Below are 24,699 nucleotides of genomic sequence, written 5' to 3'. Positions count from 1 at the left end.
ACTTTATTATGTTGTTTGGGCCAATTTATAAATATTTGGTTTGCTAAAATGAGCATTTGAGATTTACTTTGACTATTCATCGCCCCCGTGGTGTGATGGTAGCGTGCTCCGCCTATCACACCGTATGCCCTGGGTTCAACTCCCGGGCAAAGCAACATCAAAATTTTAGAAATAAGGTTTTTCAATTAGAAGAAAATTTTTCTAAGCGGGGTCGCCCCTCGGCAGTGACTGACAAGCGCTCCGAGTGTATTTCTGCCATGAAAAGCTCCCAGTGAAAACTCATCTGCCTTGCAGATGCCGTTCGGAGTCGGCATAAAACATGTAGGTCCCGTCCGGCCAATTTGTAGGGAAAATCAAGAGGAGCACGACGCAAATTGGAAGAGAAGCTCGGCCCTAGATCTCTTCGGAGGTTGTCGCGCCTTACATTTATTTTTTTTTATTATTCATCGCCTATTAAAGTGGAATTGTGTTCTGATTTTACCTAGCTATCTTATTACAAATATACTACCCGATAATCAACTGCTAATTATACCTTTCATGAACATGAAAAGGTATATTAACTTTGGTCCGATGTTTGTAACGTTGAGAAATATAGAAGATAGACTCACCATTAAGTATATCGAATTGATCAGGGCGACGAACTGTGTTGATATAACCATATCCGTCTGTCCGTCCGTCTGTCTGTTTGAACGCAAACTAGTCCCTCAAATTTTGAGATATCTCAAGGAAATTTTGCACAACGATGTATTTTTGTATTATATTAGACATTTGTCGCACCCGGTAGGATCGGACCACTATAACATATATATCCCACACAACCGATCGTTCAGATAAGACGATTTTGGTCATTCTTGCCGCAATTTATAAAAAATAAACATGAAACTCGGTGGTATATATTCTAATATATCTTAGAAGATATCCTGGAAAAATCAGTTTGATCGGAGCTATATATAGTATATATCCCATACAACCGATCGTTCAGATAGAGAGATTTTTGGCCATTTCTCCTTTAGTTTCGAATATAAAAACGTCAAACTTGGTGATATATTCTAATATATCATAGAAGATTTCCTGTAAAAATCATTTCGATCGGAGCTATATATAATATATATCCCATACCGATCGTTCAGGTAAGGGGGTTTTTTTGCCATTTTTTATTTTATATTTATCTTAAAAATAGTTTAGGTATGTACATCTTTTCACTATATATTTCTTATCTTATACATCCGATTATTTGGAGATTACGAACGGGATAAGATTATTGTTCAGCCCCATTCATGAAAGGTATGAAGTCTTCGGCATAGCCGAAGACAGTCCCGTCCTTACTTGTTTTTAATTTGAGAACGCTACAAGGTTAATTCTTAAACTTTTTACGTATAAAACCAAACAATATACTTGTGCTTGAAAAAAATAAAAGAAAAATTTGATAGGTCCGTCGGTAGGTTTCAAGTCGGTGGTATCTAAATTGGTGTATTTTTAACCTTTTTGGTTTGGTTTTGAAACAATCAGATATTAGACAGATTGTGTAAAAAAGTTATAAAATTTAACTATAATAGAATTCCGAATTGCAGTTGTAAATTGAGAGGTTTCAAATAAAAAGACTTTGAAAAATTGCTTTAACCGATGAATCCTTTCAAATTTAGGCTCTAACTTTCAAACGCCCCTCAACCGTTATTTGAGATGCATTTAAGAACTAGCGTTAAAGATATTTGAATAATTAAGTTTTCGAATCCCTCTCAAATTGGTATTTATTCTTGGAATACATATAAGCAACACATAAAATGAAGAAGAAGCTGAAATAAAAAATTTACTGAAGAAAAAGGAGAACGATTTCAGCTTCGAGCGAATCTACAAAATAGTACTCTCATTCTCTAGTGAAAACTTACTAACAAATATCAACATTATATGATATATCAACAATGATTTGAAACTGCCAAAGCTTTAGTTGTCATTATGGTTGACCAACTTATAAGAGAAAGTGGTGGCAGACACGTGAATGGTTGAAAGGACTGACCCTTTAAAAAGACTATTGGCAGACGTGGAATGTGTCACGATTTGGTGGATCCACACAATCGCATGTGAACTTTGCGAAGAATGAGAACTTTATACATGGTTAAGTTCGAAATAATCTCGGGATCTTTTTTGCTGATTTCAAGACTGTTTAGGGATTACTTCAGAACCATTTAGGAACGGCTTCCTGGAATATTTTCGAGATAACTGTATTAATTCCAGGATTGTTTCGATATGGTTTACCAATTGTTTTGAGATCTTATAGGGGTAATTTCAAGACTGTTTTGGGACTATTCCAGGATCATTATAAAATTGTTTGGAGTAATTTCGGAAATGTTTTAGGATTGCTGCAAAATTTTTTTGGAACGATTTAAACAATTTTTCAGGATCATTTGGCATTTTTTGGAATCACTACGAGATATATTTCTTTTTATTATTATTACACGGAAAGAAATGACGCTAGAAAACTCAATTTCGTTAAAGGTAGTAGGAAAACTTACAGCATGCGTTATTTCAAAAAGATGCCAGCGCCAACACGACGCAAAAGCCTAACTTCGTTGGGACTTTACGCCACGGCGCTTACTGCTTTGATTTTATGTCAATGACGCCACAAAAAAATATCTGTCATTGGTACTCTTAGAGTGTAGTAACAACCGTTAAGTTTACAGAGCTATGGCTTTCGTATGAAGAATTGTTTTTTTGTTCATTTGACTGTTGAAACGTTCAACAGTTATTTGCAAAAGATCGAGTTTACAGATATTCGAATTGAATTGGCCTGTAGTGCGGTTGATTTTGCCGTCTTTTTTCTTTCAGTGTACCTTCAGGTTAGCTTACTTTGTAGCTCAATGTTTGCTTAACAAAGTATACACTTGACTCTCTGAATATATAAACGTACTACTGCATTATCACTTTATATTACTATGACTGTAAAAGGTGTGTATGTTCATATGTTTAGTACACATACATATTTCTGTGGTGTAGCAAATTATCGAAGCGTTAATGTTCTAATTGAAATCTCTATAGAACGCAATCGCCTAAACGCTGGACTACAATGCTTGCGAATAGTAGTAATATGGCGCGGTATACCTTCAAATGTATTCGGGCCGAGCTTCTTCACTAATTAGTAGAGTGCGACTTTTGATTTTGTGGTAATAATTGCTGAGACCAACACTTTTAATGGCGTCTCCAAACGACATCTGTGAATTCATTGCTGAAAAGCTTCTCACGGCATCAGTAAGGAGTAATCCCTATTTAAATTTTTTTTTAGATATTTACGTTTCGAAGTTACTTGCACGAGGATATAAACCTGGCTTCCTTACTATGTTAAGCAAGCACGCTACACCATATAACTTAGCCATATGCATGCGAAACTGCACAGATTTTCGTTCCACATTATCACTATCGTTGTCCTTCATTTTAGTGGTGTAATATGTATGTATTGGCGGCATGAACGTCACTGAAGCGGAAGTCATTAGTAGCAAAAACAGGCAACATCAGTCAGTGGCAAATGCGGTTAAATACACTTTGTACGTTTATAACCTGTGTATGTATGTATATCTATAGTGCACACCCTAGAGTCTAGATGTTTGTTTGTGTAGAGCTGTAAGAGTGCGTTTATAGATGTGTATAGTTCCAAACAGCTTTTGTTGTCAAATATTAATTCAAGGACTATTAACCGTTTTTAACTGAAATGAAAGTGCCATGACCGAACCAAAAGCCAGCATAAAAAAAAAGTTTCGTTACAGGTTGAAATGACAATTAATCAAAATCTGCAAAAAAAGGAGTGACTATCAATCAAGTACTCACGAAGTTCGATTTCTGGCTTTCTGAGATGAGCTTCGTCGGCTTCTTATCAGTAATAACCGATACCGACAACGTGTTTTTCTATTTTCGGCTTATTAATCTTGTTATCAATGCGTTACCGATGGAACATCTGTTTTATATTGAACTCTTGTCGGTATATGTTTGATAACAAACGTCGATAACACGCCGTTTACTTTTGGATATTGAATCCATAGCTTTTGAAAACAAATCGATAAATTTGCAATAACAAATCGATAACAAGTCGCCATAAAATTGATAAAATTCCAATAAAGTATCGATATTAAATCGATGAAATTGCCGCTAACAAATTGATACCACTCCAATAAAAAATCGATAGCACTCTGATAACAAATAGATAGCTTTTCGATAACAAATCAATAACATTTTGATATTATATCGTAAACTCGTTCGATAAAAGATACATTTTCGATAATAATAGTAACTAGATAAACTTTCGATCACAAACACATAACTTGGCGATAAAAAATCGTTGACTCAGTGATAACCTTTATTATCGATAGCTAATTTATAACACTACGATAACAAATCGATGATTCGTCTATACTTTGTCGATAGCACTTCTATAACAAGCGTCTGGTTTCGGTTCCGTCATCGGTTTTTGCTATGGCTTTGACCTCTAATCTTTTTGTCTCCCCTTGTTCCCCCTTCCGCTCATATCAACCTTCTACAATATTCTCATATTTCGCTGCAGTGTAGTGAGAATACTTATGCGCATTTTGTATTCCCCCACACAGCATCCAACTTCCAAAGACTATGCTTATGCTTACACTTATCTTACTCTTACATTCTGGATTACTCCGTGAGATGGTTACATGCCAAAAAACTTTTAAGACATTTTTACTTAAAGTTATCAAATACTTATTTTTTTTAATCATTTTAAGTATACTAGCCGGACCCGTGCGCATCTTGCGCAACAAAATACAAAAGTGTTAGATCAAATATCAACAAAACTCAGCTGTTTTATCAATCAATCATCTATCAATAAAAACTTAAGCCCATGGCGCTGCCATCTGGCGAATGTTAGCAACTGCCGGTAATGCAGTATTAGTTCTAATCAAATATTCACAATAGTGCCATAGTAGAAATAGATTTCTTTGTGTGCTCACAATCGTTTTTTTTAATAAATTATTTTAATAAAATATAGCTAAACAAAAGCACTACGACCAATAATGCTCAAAGCTAGCTAACATCACGAATCTCCATCTTTACAACCAAAACTTTATTTATAGATTTGGATTCCAAATAAGAGCGTAAAAGGGACCTGCACATAAAAATAGCAATTAGAAGTAATATACAAAATTGAAGTACAAGCTTGTAAAATATTTCCCGAAGGGTGTTCCAGATTATCCTTCATATATAAACTTAATAATTTTTAGTGCTTCTCTAATATTGGAAAAGGTACTCTTAAGATTTATACTAAAGTACAGGAAGCACAAACTGATTTAATCTAAATTAAGTAACATTGCACACGCAAATTGTTGCCAAAGATTTAACTTTACAAAGCGCCTCAGTGCACCATAAGTCCACATAGTAACGACACACTGTGACATACTCGTTTGAGCATGAGCGCCTACTAAAGTGCGTACAGCTGTATTAAATAATTGTAGTGCTTCAAAATCAGCTGCCAATGAAGCATAATGCCGGTCACCATAGTAAAAATGTACGCATTTTCGACAAATAACCATTTTCCCATTCACTCATCACACACACACACATTAAAGCTCAATCAGCTTCTGTCTCGTAATGCCATCTCTGCGTTACCCCATCTCTTTTTCCAATCATGTTTTCCCTCAAACGTATGTATGTGCAAATTTAGTTGTTGTACTGAAAGCTTGCAGCGATTAGTTGATGTTGGTGATGAGTTAAAATTGACATGAATGTATGTAGATTTTGTGATGAGCAACACATCACACAGAATCATGCATTGCTACTAATTTTATTTGCATTTTAGAGTGTGCATTGAAAAAGCCGTAACTATTTTCATTTTGCAGCTAAATAATTGGCATGTAATTATTTGCATTGATGTGATGTGGTTTTAGGCGGCACAGCAGGAAGCAACGCCATAAAATCAACCAACAAACATAGAACCCGCGAAAAAGATGCAGTAATGTTCCGTTACTGCATAATTTTGCATATTGATAGACATATAGAGCGACATAATAACATACAAACATATTCGTATGTAAGTACTGCGTTCGGTGGCATAGATGGGAATTGTAAAATGCTTTGAAATGACACGAAATTTCATTTGAAAAGTGAGAAAAGCGCAATAGTGAATTAGGTAATTTCCGTTCGATGCCAGTTTTTAATTTAATAAATTACTGAACTATTGGTGCTTGTGCATTTGTTCTGATTGAAGATCTTAAATTGCAGTACTTATAATAATACCCATAGGTTCGACTTAAAATATATGTAACACATATAGGTCTACATATATCACGTTTACCTTGAGCATATTTACAAGAAAAGCAAAATGCAACAAAAGGATTAAAAATGTCCGCTGGTGGCGCAATGTCGTTGTTGTTGTTGTATTAACGATTAACACACTACCCAAAGGCTTTGGGGAGTGTTATTGATGGTCCTTTGCCGAATATAGATCCGGTACGCTCTGGTAACAAAGCACCGTTAAGCTACAAGTCCGACCATCTCGGGAACGATTTATATTACCACACTAAACTTTCTAGGCCAAACCACCCGTCCCCACCCCCTAGCTCCCAGAGGAACTTGGGGTCGCCAGAGCCTCGGCTGTTAATGAAACATGATACGCAACGTGTAGGTGAGGTTGACAATTGGGTTGGAGAAGCTATATCCTGCGCTGAAAACCACTTGAGAGGGTTGCGCTATACAAACCCTTGAATCAATTTGGTAGTTTAGTCGCCTCTTACCACAGGTATACCTACCGCGGGTATATTCTACGCCCCCTACCAGCTGGAAGAGGTGGCGTACTGTCGAGACGCATAATTATAAAGGTACGAAATTTGAAATCTTGAGGTCGATGATAGTTTGACACACTCAGCAGCGAATAGAATAATAACAGTGGCAAGTTTTATCAAATTTCGTCAATTTAATTCTTTTTTTTCTTACGATATTCTTTGAATTCTGTAACTGAAACTATGCAAACTTAACGGAAAAATGTTTTTGGACAAATTCTAAAAATTATCGGTTTTTTTGCCGGAATTTTTTTTAATAAGCAGTTTTGAGCCCAATCAACTTTAGTCTAATAATGGACAGGACAATAGGACTCTCGAAATTGGCATAGATTGATAAGTTTTTTTTCGAAGGTTATTACAGATTTTTTTACATATTCGTTTGGAAAAAAATTGTCTAATTGTATAGAAAATACTAATGGGTTGGTATTAAATCGTATGATGCATTTTGAGAGCCTTCTAATAGGGCTACAGACTTCATACCTTATGGGAACTTAATAACTTTGCATTAAGTATAGAGAGAAACTCCGATAGGTGGAGCCCGGTCTAAAAAGCATGGGTAAATAAATTGCAAACAAGACTTCACGTGTAGCAAACTCTTGCAACCCCTCTCACAGTTAGGAGGACCAAGAGAACGGATCCGGATATTTAGAAAATTTGAGAATAAATTCTTATGTAAATTTTTATGTAACTTCATGGCAAGCTAGAAGCTCTAAATTTTAACCGTTTTCCAAAATCTAAAAGGAATGCAATGCATAACACAAAAAGGGCCGCACGGATTGAGGTATTATTTGCTATCAATATCTTAGAGGCTTACCATTTAACTATATTCTTGAAGTTTCACAGGAAACAAAAGGGAGAAAGCAAGGAAATTGAAAAATGTTAAACGCTTCATTTGTTTACGCCTGCGCGTAAAATGATAGCAGAAAAAGTGATTATCAATCTGTTTACACTTTATTTCTTATTCATGAATTTAAAAAGAAACATTTATGAATTATAGCGAAATTTAGGTAAACGTATTTCGATAACGTTTTCGAAATTTTTTTTTTACGAATTTTGTTTAACGTTTTGAGTATGAATTTTTGTAGTCAAACTCGTTTAAGTCTGAAAACTCCCATTGATTTTTGAATCTTGTTTCTGAAGCGTGCTTTTGGTTTATGTTTTATGTAAAAAAATACAATTATTTTTAATTATCTTTGCAGGGAAAAAATCTTAGACACCCTTAGGAAAAAAATTGCCCAAAATCAATGCAAATTTTGACAGACTTAAAACTTTAACTTTGTCAGACTTTAATCTATTAAACCACAAAACTGCATGCTCAAAACTTTTGGCCAAAGTAAAAATTAAAATTAAAAAAAAATTTTTTTTAAAGATTTTTAAACACTTCTCGAATTTTACTTAATTTTCAAAAACGTTTCGACGAGATTGCTTTACATTGTTTTCGTTATAAAATTCGTTTTAGTTTCTTTTTAAATTCGTGAAAATAAAGAAATGGAAATAACGGATCCAGGCGGCAAACCATTTTTAGTGCTATAATTTTATTCGCAGGTGTAAATGCATCAGAACGAAGCGGAAAATGTGTCTTCTAGCACAGATATATTTTTGATGAATTTTGTTTTTGAAATGGCAGCTTATTTTTTTAGTTCAGAGCTTATTTAAAAAATTTGTGAAAAAAGCATGAGATTACCAGGTTAACTATGACCTAAAAATTCAACTTGCCATTCTGCAAGTTGGGCTTAATAGTTTCTAGTCTTGATGTACTTAAAATAATTGTTTATAGTTTTGTTTCTTGTAAACCTTTTGCATGACTTGTTGTTGTGAAATTTCGAAATATAAATCCATCAACATTATCTCTGTATTAAAGGTAACATTTTATGCTTCCTTTTGATTCAATTATATAAAGGAAGTGTTGAAATTATTTGCATCTCCTTTTCTCATAATCGCCACACAAAATATAGTGAGTATGTACATACATACATAGTATGCTCGTATATGTACATTAGACTGGGTTGGTCAACATACAAAAAAAAAAAGTTGCTACTGTCCGCCCCTAAATTTAAAGATTATGTTGAGAGGGTTCCGGAAAATTTTTTTTTTTGATCCTTCGAAATACAGCCGAAAAGGTTTTTTCGTTGTAACTTGGTTATTTGACGTCCGATTTTTAAAATTGATATGTCATTATATTGGCCTTGAGAAGCTTCACATTTCCGTTTAATGTCCTTTTAAGCTATGAAGTCGTTTTCATAGGATTAGGTCAGCTAAAAAAATTTTACCCCCCTAATGTATGTTTTTTCCTCACCAAACGAAAGTACTTAAAAATTCAAGAAAATGTTGCTTTGACACCATATTACTAAAATAATAAACAAAGAAGTTATAGCACTTTCAATATTTATTGCAACTTTTATTTTACCTGATTCTTATTATACTTAGACCTGAAACTCATGATATTTTTGGAGGAAAAATTGCAGGGTTTGCACTGAAAAGTTAATAAAGATATGCCAAATATCATGAATAGGGGAAGTCAAAGTAAATAAGTGAGTTTCGTATTTTAAATAATAACGCTATGCGAATTGAATTTTTAAGTACTTTCGTTTGGTAAGGGAAAAAACATACATTAGGGGGGGGGGGGGGGGGGGTAAAATTTTGTTAGCTGACCTAATCATGTGAAACCGACTTCATAGCTTAAAAGGACATTAAACGGAAATGTGAAGCTTCTCAAGGCCAATATAATGACATATCAATTTTAAAAATCGGACGTCAAATAACCAAGTTACAACGAAAAACCCTTTTCGGTTGTGTTTCGAAGGATCAAAAAAAATTAAAAAAAATGTTTCCGAAACCCTCTCAACATAATCTTCAAATTTAGGGGCGGACATTAGCAACTTTTTTTTCGACCCAGTCTAATGTACATGAACCACACTATCTTCGCGCTAAAGGGTTATTCATTGTTTCCATTTTAACTTTCACCGTAAAAAGAAAATAACATTATTTTTGTTACTTTGGTAAAAATGTGTACTATAATTTTTTTTTCGTTGCTTTCAATGTAAATCTGCCAGCTAATACAATAAGAAAAGAAAGTCATTAAAAGTCATGTTGCTGACACAAGAAAAATGACAAGTTGACATATGTGAAACAAGTGTTGCATTGTTGTGAGGTTGTGTTTGTATGTATGTATAGTACAAATATAAATACATATCTACTATAAATGATCAGTGGTCTGCATGAGTGATAATGCCACGCAAAAGTATGCGTATTACTCTTAATATTACATTGATGATGGTACACTAAGCAGGAAAAAAAAATTAGGAGAAATATGCGTATACGTAGATCAGTTTGAGAACTTTGAGAATTTCCGGACTACCCAATTCAATACTTACCGAACTGATTTATTAATACCTCCACTAAACAACGAGAAAAGACTTTTCCAAAAATTCAAGTTGCATAGGCCCATATGAGAGAAGCAAGCAGTTTTTCACGTTTTCTGAACATTGCGATTTTTTTTAGTTGATCGCTGTTTTGATCTACTTGTTGGATATGTGAAGCCGCTGAGCTCGAATCTGTAGGTCAGAATTTTAAAGTTGGATCTTTTTTGCATGCTAACCTCAAGAACTCAATTTTAGAGTTCATTTGCGGCGTACCTTCGGTTAAAAAAAAATTATTTTGAAATTGTGTCTCCCTCTACGTTTCTCACATTATTGGATGCACATGTTTAGCGCCACGGTCACGGCTTCTTGGACCTCCTCTACGCCGCCGTGATGAGTTCCCTTGAGGTGCGACTTCGACTTGAGGAATAGAAAAAAGTCGCAGGGAGCAATATCGGGGATAGGGGTGGACGAACTAATGTTGGAAATCCTTTTTTTTTTGCCAAAAACGAACCAAAGATGCGTCGGTGCATTGTTGTGATGCAAGATCCAGCCATATTTGGCGAAAAAACTTGCCCGAACACCAACATAAATTTTTCCAGTCACTGTCTGGTCACAATGACGATGAATGAAGCTGTGGATATCGAAACAAGTTTACAATATTGCCTTCCATGTGACTTTGGCATCCTCGCTTTCGTTGGTCACTCCCCACATTTTTCCTCCCACTTTTGACTTTGCTTATGCGTCTCATGATCATACTCAAATATTCAAGTCTCATCTCTATCGACTACCAGTTTGGGGTTTTCGTCAGATTGCCTTCCATGTGACTTTGGCATCCTCGCTTTCGTTGGTCACTCCCCACATTTTTCCTCCCACTTTTGACTTTGCTTATGCGTCTCATGATCATACTCAAATATTCAAGTCTCATCTCTATCGACTACCAGTTTGGGGTTTTCGTCAGATTGTACGAAAATTTAAGTCACAGCACTGCAATGTACGTCACACATTTTCACAACGCCAATAAAAAAGTTACTTGCAAAAATACGCATAAAATACAAACCAAACGTGCTAAACTCTAACTAAAGGGATGAGCCCCTCTCTTAGACAGATGATGACGAATAGAAAAATATTGCTAGTTTTTAGGTTGAATTGCCACACCTCGTAGAGTGAAAAAGCAAACTACTCAACCCTAATAGTGGACGGAAGATATAGCGGATAGCTGATTTTATTGAAATTTCTCAAGTAGCTTCATACACTTGGCCTTTTGCTTACTCATGCAGATCTCTTCTATGCAATAAACGTCATTGCACAGGCTTAGTGAAAAGGTTTATTATTACTGCTATATTGTTATCATGTGTGGTGTTGTGTGTTTTATCGTAACTGGCTTTTGATGTCATTTGCATTGTTGTTATTAAAGGTAAATATGAGCATATATTGCTTTGCCTTGTGAATTAAGTTTAGTGAGGCATAAAAGTGTTACAACAAAGTACTACATGCAACAACAAAATGAATAACGTGAACTAAGCTCTGAACTAATCAAGTGGTGTTGGGCCAGGTTTGTATAGATTAAGCACATGAGGTTATCTCATAGATCTTTAAAAAATGTATACATATTAAAAAGCCACATTGAAAGGCATGCGAGTTTCAAGGAATAGGAATTTTTGGAAGAAAAATGCAAACTAATTTAAAAATGCATGTCAATAAAGACTGAATGTATTCATAGTGCTAATATAAGCACGTAGTTACATTGAAAATCAATCAATAATACGCAAATATAGCCGTACCACCTAAAAGGCACGTCATATTTTTTCATTGTGCACGTAAAATTTTTTAATTTTTTGGCGGCCGCCGTGGTATGGTGGTAGCGAGCTCCGCCTATCATACCGAAGATCATAGGTTCAAGGCAAAGCAACACTGAAAACTTAGAAAACAGTTTTTTCAATTAGTTTTTCTAAGCGGGTTCGCCCCACGGCCGTGATTTAGCAAGCACTCCGAGTCTATTTCTGCCATGAAAAGCTTCTCGATGAAAATTCACCTACCTTGCAGATACCGTTCAGACTCGGCATAAAAAATGGAGCATTACGCAGATTGAAAGAGAAGCTCGGCGTAAAATCTCTTCGGAGGTTATCGCGCCTTGCATTATTTCTTGTTTTTTTTTTGTAGAACGGAGGTACATACGAGTACATACAAATATACAAGTGAAGCTTTCTCTTTAGAATTGAATTTTAGACAGTCTTTTAAAAAGAAATTCGTTAAAATGGAAAAACTTCTCAGAAGCTTTTCGTGTTTCAGCTGTTGACAAGCTGTTAACAAACTGTCTGCGTTATCTTATTTTTATGCAGCATTGAGTTTAATGTTCGTTGTTTAATTAAACTCATTTATTCATTGTTCGATGTCAATGACTTTTTGTGTGAAAAGTTTGACGTGCAAAAGAAAATAAGCAATAATGAAAACACAATTGTTGTTATAATTGTTAATTTTCCCTTTGTTTTGAAACTTTCTCAACTTGGGGGAGTGTCCTTATCGCTACAACAACAACAATAACAGGCAAAATATGTGCATCGAATTTTATAAAGATACATCAACTGGTCTTCGTGTCATGGCACCCGAAACTGGTAAAAAAGGGGGGTGGGTGCCACGACTATAACCACAATTTTTTTATGTATTAATTTTGTAGTTTGTAGTTTTTTTCAGGCTCATTATTGTGACACGGCTAATCAGTTTACAAAGTTTTGTGATGCCAACATAAACCGATTTTGATTTATGACCCATAATATTTGAAAAATTTATTTTGTCAAAAGTGAGCGGTCTCACGCCTCCTTTAAAACCAATTAAGCGTGATGGCCTATCATACCAAAAATCCTGGCAAGTGCCGGACAAAGCAACATCAAACACTTAGAAACAAGTTTTTTCAATTAGGAAAAGCAAATTCTAAGCGGGTTCGCCCCTCAGCAGTGATTTGGCAAGCACTCCGAGTGTATTTCTGGCACGAAAAGCTTCTTACTCTCTTCCCTATAGATGTTGTTCAGAGTAGGTTTAAAATATGTAGGTCCCGTCCCGCTAATTTGTAGGAAAACTAAAATTGCAACAGAAGCTTGGCCTTAAATCTCTGCGGAGGTTATCGCGCCTTGAATTTATTTTATTTCAGCCTACACATGAAATTTGGTTATTTGAATTATATTATTTATTGACTAATGACGATTTTGGTGATTTCTTAAGTTTTTTATATATACCAAGTAATTAAGGCTAGGTTCGGGTGTAACGGAACATTACATACTCAGCTACCAAATTACAGCTTGCAAAACTTTTAAATTACCTTCTTTTAAAAATGGGCGGCGCCACGCCCATTTTACAAAATTTTACTAATTTTCTACTCTGCGTCATAAGGTCAACCCACCTACCAAATTTCATCGCTTTATCCGTCTTTGGTAATTCATTATCGCACTTTTTCAGTTTTTCGAAAGTTTCGATATCGAAAAAGTGGGCGTGGTTATAGTCCAATTTCAGCCATTTTAAATAGCGATCTGAGATGAGTGACCAGGAACTTACATACCAAATTTCATTAAGATACCTCAAAATTTACTCAAGTTATCGTGTTTAGGGACAGACGGACGGACGGACGGACATAGCTAAATTTCTTTTTTCGCCCAGATCATTTTGATATATAGAAGTCTTTATCTATCTTGATTAGTTTATGCCGTTACGAGGTACCGTTATGCGAACAAAATTAATATACTCTGTGAGCTCTGCTCAGCTGAGTATAAAAACTGAGAGTGGTTATCATCGGATTTCGCTATTGTTGTTGCATTAACGATAAGACACTTCCCGAAGGATTTGGGGTTTGTATAATTTGCATTTCGGTTACAACTGCTCCTGTTTAATTAATTTATACTTTAAACAAACACTTTTTAAGCTACATACAACTACCCTCAAATAATTTGCAAATGCATTTACATAACTGTCATTAGCCTCTGTTCATCTCATCGTTGTCCATTTTAAACCATACTAGACCAACAGAAATGGTATCTTATCGTAATGAAATAATCATCGGCAACATTTAACACATTGACATTACAAATAAACAGATTGCATATGTAAATAAATAAAAATAAATGTAAGGCGCGATAACCTCCGAAGAGATCTAAGGCCGAGCTTCTCTTCCAATTTGCGTCGTGCTCCTCTTGATTTTCCCTACAAATTGGCCGGACGGGACCTACATGCTTTATGCCGACTCCGAACGGCATCTGCAAGGCAGATGAGTTTTCACTGAGAGCTTTTCATGGCAGAAATACACCCGGAGCGCTTGCCAAACACTGCCGAGGGGCGACCCCGCTTAGAAAAATTTTCTTCTAATTGAAAAACCTTATTTCTAATATTTTGATGTTGCTTTGCCCGGGAGTTGAACCCAGGGCATACGGTGTGATAGGCGGAGCACGCTACCATCACACCACGGTGGCCGACGATATGTGCATATGTGCATTATAATAATTATCATTGTTATTATTAGGTTTACCAATCATTATTAACAACATAGTTATCATGATCATTAACAATTAATGACAAGTTAAATACAGTGCATTTAATATGCATCGCACACCTAAAAATATATGAAATTGGAGTATTTCTATTTCCATAATTTTCTGCATACTTTTTAAAAGTTTAACATAAATTTAAAAAAACTGAAAGTATTTTGCTTTTTAGCGGAACAAATCTTTATACCTATCTTTATCCGGCAAGTTGAAAGTTTTACGATTTTTTAAGTTGTTTCGTTGAATTTTTATACTCGTATATACCTTTTCCATAAAAAAATAAATGTCGTTCATGCATTGAATGAAAAAAAAAACAACCATGAAAAAATTCGGCCTATGCGAGTTCCTCACGGAGCGGTCAGTTCAATGTATAGGAACGAAAGAGTGGAAGAAACGTTTAAGGGTTTATAGCGATATTTCAAATATTTAAAAGTATATTAATCAGTATTTCCGATTTGCGATTTAAAACACGCCAACATTTTCTTTCAGTTTTGTAAAAATCGTTTGAGCATTTAAAGGAAATACAATTCTGAGTGCGTTAAATTTATGAAACGCGCTATATTTTCACGCCCAATATTTGTCAACGATCTAGTGAATTGTTTATTGCCCACAGCTGCAAATGGCAGTTGTTGAGTCATTTACGTCTGAATATATAAGTAGATGACAATTAATTTAATCATAAATTATAATTGAATCCCTTACAAATATAATTAGCATCAAAATGCTTGATAATACATCAAGAGAGTGCAAACGCTTATCAATACATATTCAAATAAGTTTATATGCATTCTTGGTATAGTGATGCCACCCGGACAGCTAAGGAGGTAACGCTGCGGAATAAATATACAAAATTGTCACAATTTTGAAAATTTTCTCAGTTGTATCTGAAGAACATCAAAACAACATAGCTACCTTGAGAGTTTAAAGAACCTTCCCAGAAGCAATGCAGGGACAATGCTCTTTTATAAAAAAATACTCGATAATTTTCTTCTTATTTGGATAAGAGTTAAAGAGAAGCTTTCGATACTGAACTGGCGAACATAGCCAAAAAAAATAATTTGATTTCTAAAAGCTACTTCTATGCCACCGAAGAGGCTTGAAATGATAAAAACTTCTGCATTATGGTAAGTCATGTTATAAGTCTTTGTTTAGTTCTGATCGGTTTGTCTCACTGAACTGTCAACTAAATAAACTTAAACGCTGTGTATAATAATTTGGGTTATTGTTACAAATAGTAGAAGTAAAATTTTCCACTTTAGTGAATTTGAGAGTAGTACAATAAAAGCGAGAGAAAATAAAGTAGTCACACTGCCTTGGGGTAACGCCATTTATATACTCTGTGCATAGCCACACGTCATTGTTTCTTCAAAGGTCTAGGCCTTTCGTATGCCACCTTTACCAATACACTCGTTACTTATCTCGCGTGCTTCTGTTCCTCAAATTGTGTATGTTTGCTGCATTTCTGAACTCAAATTCATCAGATTCAGAGCCATTTCGTATTTATTTTACACTCGTATTTTTTTGGTTTTAGGGTTTGTTTTAGGTTTAGTCTTAATTGTAGGTCAGTTTTGGTTTTAGTTTAAGGTTTGCTTTACTTTAGTTTAAGTTTAATTTTTAGTTAAAGTTTAAGTTTAAGTCTAAATTTTAGTTATATTTTTATTTTTTTAGTTTAAGTTTTGGGTTTAGTTTTAGTTTAAGTTTAACTTTAAGTTTAAGTTTAGGTTTAAGTTTAAGTGTAAATTTTAGCTGTAGTTTAAGTTTTGTCTTTAGCTTTATTTTAGTTTCATTTTTAGCCTAAGTTTTAGTTTTAGTTATAGTTTTATTTTTTTAAGTTTAAGTTTTGGTTTAAGTTTTGGTTTAAGTTTAAGTTTTGGTTTAAGTTTAAGTTTGGGTTTAAGCTTAAGTTTTAGTGGTAGTTTTAGTTTTAGTATAAGTTTTTGTTTTTGTTTGCATTTAATTGTGTTCTTAGTTTTAGATAAGTTTAAGCTTTTCTTTCCTGCAATTTTTAGTCAGTTCTAATTTTTGCTGAAATAGGGTTTTAAAAAGAAAATAATATTGAAGAAACGATCCAAAAAGTAAATGTCTTATGTTTCATGGGGAATTACTTCATTCTCTAGGTTAGGTGAGACGATCGTTAGTTCAGCTAACCAAAGTAGCAGCACTCGAAAATAAAGTCATTTCATTTTATGACTCCTGTAATTGCACCTGCACAGAACGCTCCCTTTTTGATTTAGCGCTTCGAAAAAAAAAAGAACGACTCCGAAAAAATATTTTTTCATAGCTCCTAATGGAGCCTCTATTCCTTCTTTTGGTTAGGTGGGTGAATCATAAATAGCTAAAAGTAGTAGGTCAATTCATATAAGCACGTAATGTATGTATGTAAGTGTGCGCTGCATATACATACGTGTGTTGATAATTATATAAATAAATTTTATCAGTTATTTCTCGTACGTAAATTTCGATTGAAGCGCCTATTTTGCATAAATATATTAATGAGCGTAAGTGAGTGCTGCAATTCTGTTTTCAAACATGTCAACATAATAACTTTAATTAGTCTTTAATGCATAAATTATGAAAATTTGAAAATGACTGTATGAGTAAAATAGGTTCATACATATTTCTATTTAAAGAAAATTCAATCGATAATCTATTAAAAACATGACAAACATTTGAGTTGTTGATTGTAAAATACAAAAGCAAAAAAAATTTTTGAGAGAACAAATTTTGTTGCTGATAGCTGTTTTTAAATTAAATATATGCAAATTAATGTTGACAGAAATTATTGAAAGAAATTTAACACAGAAAACAGCAATAAAAATACAGTTAAAAACACAAAATAAACCTGTCACACACATAACTCAATAAAGTATGAAAATTTAAATTTAAGTATACATATGAATTTTAAATCATTGAATTTAACTCGTTGTTAAAATGCAAAACACATGAACAAAATAATAGGGAAATGTATTAAAAAAATCAACGATTGGGAGGTGTGAAATGTTTACATGTTAATTTTTATACTCAGCTAAGCAGAGCTCACAGAGTATATTAACTTTGTTCGCATAACGGTAATCCGTAACGGCATAAACTAATCGAGTTAGATATAGACTTCTATATATCAAAATGACCTGGGCGAAAAAAGAAATTTATTTAGCCATATCCGTCCGTCCGTCCGTCCGTAAACACGATAACTTGAGTAACTTTTGAGGTATCTTGATGAAATTTGGTATGTAGGTTCCTGGGCACTCATCTCAGATCGTTATTTAAAATGAACGAAATCGGACTATAACCACGCCCACTTTTTCGACATCGAAAATTTCGAAAAACCCAAAAAGTGCCATAATTCATTACCAAAGACGGATAAAGCGATGAAATTTGGTAGGTGGGTTGATCTTTTCAAGTAGAATACAAACCCAGAAAATGTTGGACAATGGGCGTGGCACCGCCCACTTTTGAAAGAAGGTAATTTGAAAGTTTTGCAAGCCGTAATTTGGCAGTCGTTGAAGATATCATGATGAAATTTGGCACGAGCGTTACTATATGTGTGCTAAATGAAAACTAGCAAAATCATATGACGAACACGCCCACTTTTTTAAAAAAAATTTGTTAAAGTCAAATTATAACAAAAAATTGCATACCTTTACAGTATATAAGTAAATTATGTCAACATTTATTTCCAGTAATGATATGGTGCAACAAAATACAAAAATGAAAGAAAATTTCAAAATGGGCGTGGCTCCGCCCTTTTTCATTTAATTTGTCTAGAATACTTTTATTGTCATAAGTCGAACAAAAATTAACCAATCCTTGTGAAATTTGGTAGGGGCATAGATACTATGACGATAACTTTTTCGGTGAAAATGGGCGAAGACGGTGGAAGCCACGCCCATTTTTTATACACAGTCGACCGTCTGTGCTTCCGCTCGGTCCTTAACACGATAACTTGAGCAAAAATCGACATATCTTTACTAAACTTAGTTCACGTACTTATCTGAACTCATTTAACTTGGTGTAAAAAATGGCCGAAATCCGACTATGACCACGCCCACTTTTTCGATATCGAAAATTACGAAGAATGAAAAAAAATGCCATAATTCTATACCAAATATGAAAAATAGGATGAAACATTGTAATTGGATTGGTTTATTGACGCAAAAAAATAACTTCAGAAAAAAATGTGTAAAATGGGTGTGACACCTTCCATATTAAGTAGAATAAAATGAAAAAAAAAAAAAATTTAAAATTTGATACCCATATCGTTCAAACATATTCTATAGTCACCCCTAGTCCACCTTTATGGCGATATCTCGAAAAGGCGTCCACCTATAGAACTAAAGCCCACTCCGTTTAAAAATACTCATTAACACTTTTCATTTGATACCCATATCGTACAAACAAATTTGAGAGTCACCCCTGGTCCACCTTTATGTCGATATCTCGAAAAGGCGTCCACCACTCCCTTTTAAAATACTCATTAACGCCTTTCATTTGATACCCATATCGTACAAACACATTCTAGAGTCACCCCTGGTCCACCTTTATGGCGATATCTCGAAAAGGCGTCCACCTATAGAACTAAGGCCCACTCCGTTTAAAAATACTCATTAACACCTTTCATTTCGTACCCATATCGTACAAACGCATTCTAGAGTTACCCCTGGTCCACCTTTATGGCGATATCTCGAAAAGGCGTCCACCTATAGAACTAAGGATCACTCCCTTTTAAAATGCTCATTAACCCCTTTCATTTGATACACATATCGTACAAATAAATTCTAGAGTCAACCCTGATCCACCTTTGTGGCTATATCCCTAAATGGCGTCCACCTATAGATCTATGGCCACTGCCTTTTAAAATACTCTTTAATACCTTCCATTTGATACCCATGTCATACAAAGACATTGCAGGGTTACCCTAGCTTGATTTTCCAACATGGTTATTTTCCCTTATTTGGTCTCCAAAGCTCTCAACTGAGTATGTAATGTTCGGTTACATCCGCACTTAGCCTTCCTCACTTGTTCTTTTTGTATTTATTTTTACTATTGTAAAATATTTTTTAAAAATGTTAACATGTTTCTACTTTGCGCCTAATTAATTGATTTTAAGTTGTATTGAAAAACCGTGCCACCAAAAATGCATCATAAAGGTTATAATTTTAATGACTTAAGGTAAATGTCATTAATTAATTTATTACTCATTAATTACTGGCAAACATTTGTCTTACGCAAACTTTAACTTATTAATTGATTTTAAGTTATATCATCAATTTGGAAAGAGTGAACAAGTTCCTTTAATAGGTACCAGACCTGGTGGCTACTCTGAATATTCGAAAGTGATTCTTTTTTTTTATTTTTATTTTAAATGCATGTATAAAGCTCTATGTTTCTCTGATAATAAAACGCACCACAGTAACTATTTAAAGTTTTTACATTCGGCTGTGAATGCAAAAAATAAACCAATGATCAATCACGATCCATTACTTTAAATAAATGAATGTAAGGCGTGATAACCTCCGAAAAGATTTTACACCGAACTCCTTTTAATTTTTCCTACAAATTTACGGAACGGGACCTACTTGCTTTAAGCCGACTCCGAGCAGCATCTGCAAGCAATATGAGTTTTCACTGAGAGCTTTTCATGACAAAAATACACTCGGTGTGCTTGCCAAACACACAGCTTCTTTTCTCAATTCAATTTTCTTCTAATTAGAAAAACTTGTCTCTAAATTTTTGATTATGCTTTGCCGGGAATTGAATCTAGAAACGGTGTGGTAGGCTGCCGCCATTTTTTGTGTTTTTTCCTTTACTGTCTGACTGTCCTATGTGTAGGTTTTACCACCTTAGACTAACACAGTTTCTTCTATCATTAAAAAAGATAACTGTAGACTCATTACGGGTATTCTGACTAGACAATGCCCTCTGGCGTCACATGCCTTTAAATAAGGCTTGGTAAGTGATAGCGGATGTAGAAAATGCAGGTTGGAATAGGAAATGTTTTGTGCTCGTGCCCTGCGCTTGCCAGGCTAACACTCCAGCTGTTAGGAGTGATACAGCTGTCAGATATAGAAGCAACGAGTGACATAGGTCCTAGAAAGCTTCTAATTAGCGAAGAGGACGGAGTTATTTTATAACATAGGTCCGGGTTTTTGATAGGGTTTTTCAGTTTGGTCGTTGAAACAAACTTCTGGTAACACTACGAACTCATTCTGTCTATGTGAGGTTCTCATGGACCGGCCAGTTCAACCTAACCTAACCTAACCTGTCTGTCCTGTTCCTTCGTCTTTGTTATTATACTGATTTGATTGGTTGAAGTGTTCTATTTCGTTTAGCTTCAGTATCAGTTCTAGTTTTAATTTCCGTTTTAGTTTTAGTTTAAGTTTTAATTTTGGTTTTGGTTTTAGTTTTAGTTAAAAATTTTTTTAGATTCAGTTTTAGTTTTATTTTCAGCTTTAGTTTTAATTTAAGTTTTCGTTTTAGGTGTAGTTTTAGCTTTAAGCATTTCCAATCGAATTAAAAATCCGTTATATCGCAAACTATATTATCATCGATGTTGGCTCTTAGAAAACAAAAAATTTTATTAAAAGACTTTTAACAACCCTTTATGAGCGGGACCAAAATATATATATGATATATTCGACCATGGTATTATCGTTCAAAAGGTTAAAACTGGAAAAAAGGGGGCATCATATCATCATAAGGATTAGTAACTATAGAGTGAGGATACCACACTCACAATTTCTTGGGGTATATAGTTGGAGAAAGGAGAAATTAGAGAAATAGTGACTATACATAAACACCCTCTTTTGAACTGGCATATTGACTAGAGCGCCTGCCTTCCATAGCCTAGGGTACAATATCTTCATATGTTTTCTTCAAATTGGGTTGATCTGTATTAGAGAGTTCGCTGTTCAAGAGTACTTCTGCCATGATTAGCTATTGAACCAAAAATTCATCACTCACACTTCCTACGAATATTTGTACAGATTTATTTTGATACATACCTTCCGATAAGCTTATATTTAACCAAGTTTCGTCTCCGTCTCAAAGAGCCTTGAAACAATGTTGCCTGATTTTGCTAAACCATACTTCCACTGCAAAATTTTTGTTTTCTAACGGTTTTTTTGCTGTCGTAACATATTTGTGTCTTTTTCTTTATTTAGAGCTTAATGCTGTTTACTTTTACCGCTTGATTTTGGTAATAATGCAATCAAATGTTTACTACTTAAATTTCCACGGGCAGAAGTTTTTTTATAAACATCTTTTATACATTTTGCATGATATGCCACTGCAAGAAAAAAAAACCACAAAAAAGCTGTGCTAACGCGCCTGAGTAACACGAAAATTTGTAATTCAAAAGCAAAGGTTTCCGCTGTGCTGCTATGTAGGTAGTATGAGTAACTAGAAAGGTTGTATAGAGAAGGGGTTTTCAAACCAAATATGATAAAGGACAAGCCGATATTCGCTTCCGATGTGGTTGTTGTTGTTGCGGTGATACTGAGCGAATATTAGCTTCAAGTAAAAAACCACAAAAAGTGGAAAAGTAAAAGCCCAAAAAAAATATGCTGTTATGGGGTTATACCTTCCTGTAGGTAAGCGAGTTGAAAACGGCACATAATCTGCGCATAAAATTTCACTACTCTAATTATGTTGTTGTGGTAGTCGGTATGCCTATTCATTGATGAAACGTGCCTTATCAAAGGGTTATATATATATATATATATATGTATAACACTTGATAGAATAAAACCCGAGTCATTCCGAAATGTAGAACTGGTTGTCGTGTATATGATATCACCTTTAATTATGAAATGTAAAGACATTTTATGATCCACATGTTTGAAAACTTCAATGTAATATTCAGTGCAATTGTGTGACAAAATCATTAGTGTCGAAAAAAAATTTGATTGAGCCATGTCTGCCCTTCCGCCCTTCCCTCCGATAACTTGAGTAAATATTGGTCCACCATTATTCACCAAATTTGGTACACGAGCTTATCTTGACCCAGAATAGATTGGTATTGAAAATGAGCGACACCGGATGATAACCACACCTACTTTTTATATATATAACATTTTGGAAAACACGAAAAACCTGATTATTTAGTAAATAATACACCTAGAATGTTGAAATTTAACGTGTGTGCAGATATTGAGACTCTTGATAATAATTTTAAACAATTGTTTAAAATGGGCGTGGCACCGCCCACTTGTGATAAAATCAATTTTACAAATATTATTAATCATAAATCAAAAATCGTTAAACCTATCGTGACAAAATTTGGCGAAGAGGTTGCCTTTACTACAAGGAATGCTTCGAAGAAAAATTAACGAAATCGATTAAGGACCACGCCCACTTTTATATAAAAGATTTTTAAAAGGGTCGTGGACGAATAAAATAAGCTATATCTTTGCAAAAAAGAGCTTTATATCAATGGTATTTCATTTTCGAAGTGGATTTATAACAATAAATAGGAAATACTTAAAATTTTATAAAATGGGCGTGGCACCGCCGCTTTTATGACTAAGCAATTTTCAATTCCGCCAATTTGTAGGAAAAGTTAAAGGAGCACGACGCAAATTGGAAGAAAAGCTCGGCCTAAAATCTCTTCGGAGGTTATCACGCCTTACATTTATTTTTTTTTTATTTTAATTTTCTATGTTTCGGGAGCTATAACTCGAAGAAAAATTAACGGATCGTAATAAAATTGGGTACACAAATTTTCCCTATGGTAGAAATAAGTTCTAGTAAAAATAGACGCGATCGGTTAAAGACCACGGCAACTTAGATATAAAACAAGTTTAAAAGGGTCATAGACTAGAATAATAAGCTATAACTTAGCAAATAATAGTTTTGAATCAATGATATTTCACTTATCAAGTTTTATTGTAAGAGGAAATGGGGAGACATTTTTTTAGACGGGCGGTGCCATGTGTTATGTAGAAAAGTAATTTATCTGAAACGAAATGTGCAATTGAAGCTCACGCTGAGTATATAATGTTCGGTTACACCCGAACTTAGACACCTTTACTTGTTTTTTTGTAAATGCGGTCTAGTGTTGGCCAACGATATTTAAACCAAATTGAGTTAATTCTATTTTTACTATCAACTTTGACTGCAGGTTACACACAAACAAATAAAATCAAATACAACTAAAATCAACGGCGCTTATATAAAGTGATGCAAAACTTTGTCTACAGCTGAAGAGTGTTTGGCGAGTGCTTTCAACCTAATTCTATTAAAAAGCTAACAGCCGTAACTTTTTGGTGAAAGAAATATTAAAATAATATAAAAACCTTTTTCTGCCCTAAATTTAAAATTTTTTTCCAGTTAGATATTTTTCGGTGTCCATTTTAAAGGGGAAGCATTTTCATTTAACATCTTAACATTGATAGTTTAAACCCATAATTTTATTTACAGCTAGCCGCAAGAAAGCTTCGGATAAGGGGTAGTCATTTGAATGCTTGTGTGTTTTAAAAAATGTATTTGCAGAAGAAGAAAAGTTGAAAAAGAAAGCTATTAAAAGTGCCGCGGTTATAAACAAGTACGAAAAAAATCAGTGTACGGTTAAGCAAAAAGATTTTGGTTTTTAGGTTTGGAGTTTGAGTTTTTTTTATTAAAAAGTCGGTTGGGATTCTACGCGGACCTTATCCTTATAGCACCAAGGGGCCGGCATAGACAAATACAATTTTTGTGCAGATAATACTGAACCGATTTGAATATACTTTTATTATTCATTGGTGGAAAGCTAGCAAAGGAAACAATGGGCTTTTCGACCATCGATATTTTTCGTTAGTAAATCGATAACTTCTACTTAAAAATCGACAACTCCTTGATAACATATTGATAGCTTCTCGACAAATAATCAATAACTCGCTAATAAATTGATACCTGTTAGATGCAAAATCGATATCTTTTTGATTACATTTAGATAACGCACCGATAACAAATCGCAAACTTTTCAGTAACAAATGAATAACTATTTGATAACATAGCGATAAATATTGAATAACTTATCGATAAATATTG

At 34.3% G+C, this 24,699-nt stretch overlaps 1 protein-coding gene across 1 annotated transcript in view; it reads left to right on the top strand.

Annotated features, from left to right (window-relative positions):
* Window positions 1-24,699, top strand: part of Lerp (lysosomal enzyme receptor protein) — a 311,988-nt gene that overhangs the window by 224,061 nt on the left and 63,228 nt on the right. The gene's annotated exons all lie outside the window — the stretch shown is intronic.

This window comes from Eurosta solidaginis, chromosome 1, assembly GCF_040869045.1.
Source record: "Eurosta solidaginis isolate ZX-2024a chromosome 1, ASM4086904v1, whole genome shotgun sequence".
Taxonomy (NCBI): domain Eukaryota; kingdom Metazoa; phylum Arthropoda; class Insecta; order Diptera; family Tephritidae; genus Eurosta; species Eurosta solidaginis.
Note: the sequence above shows the minus strand (reverse complement) of the source record. Positions and strands in the feature narration are given on the sequence as shown.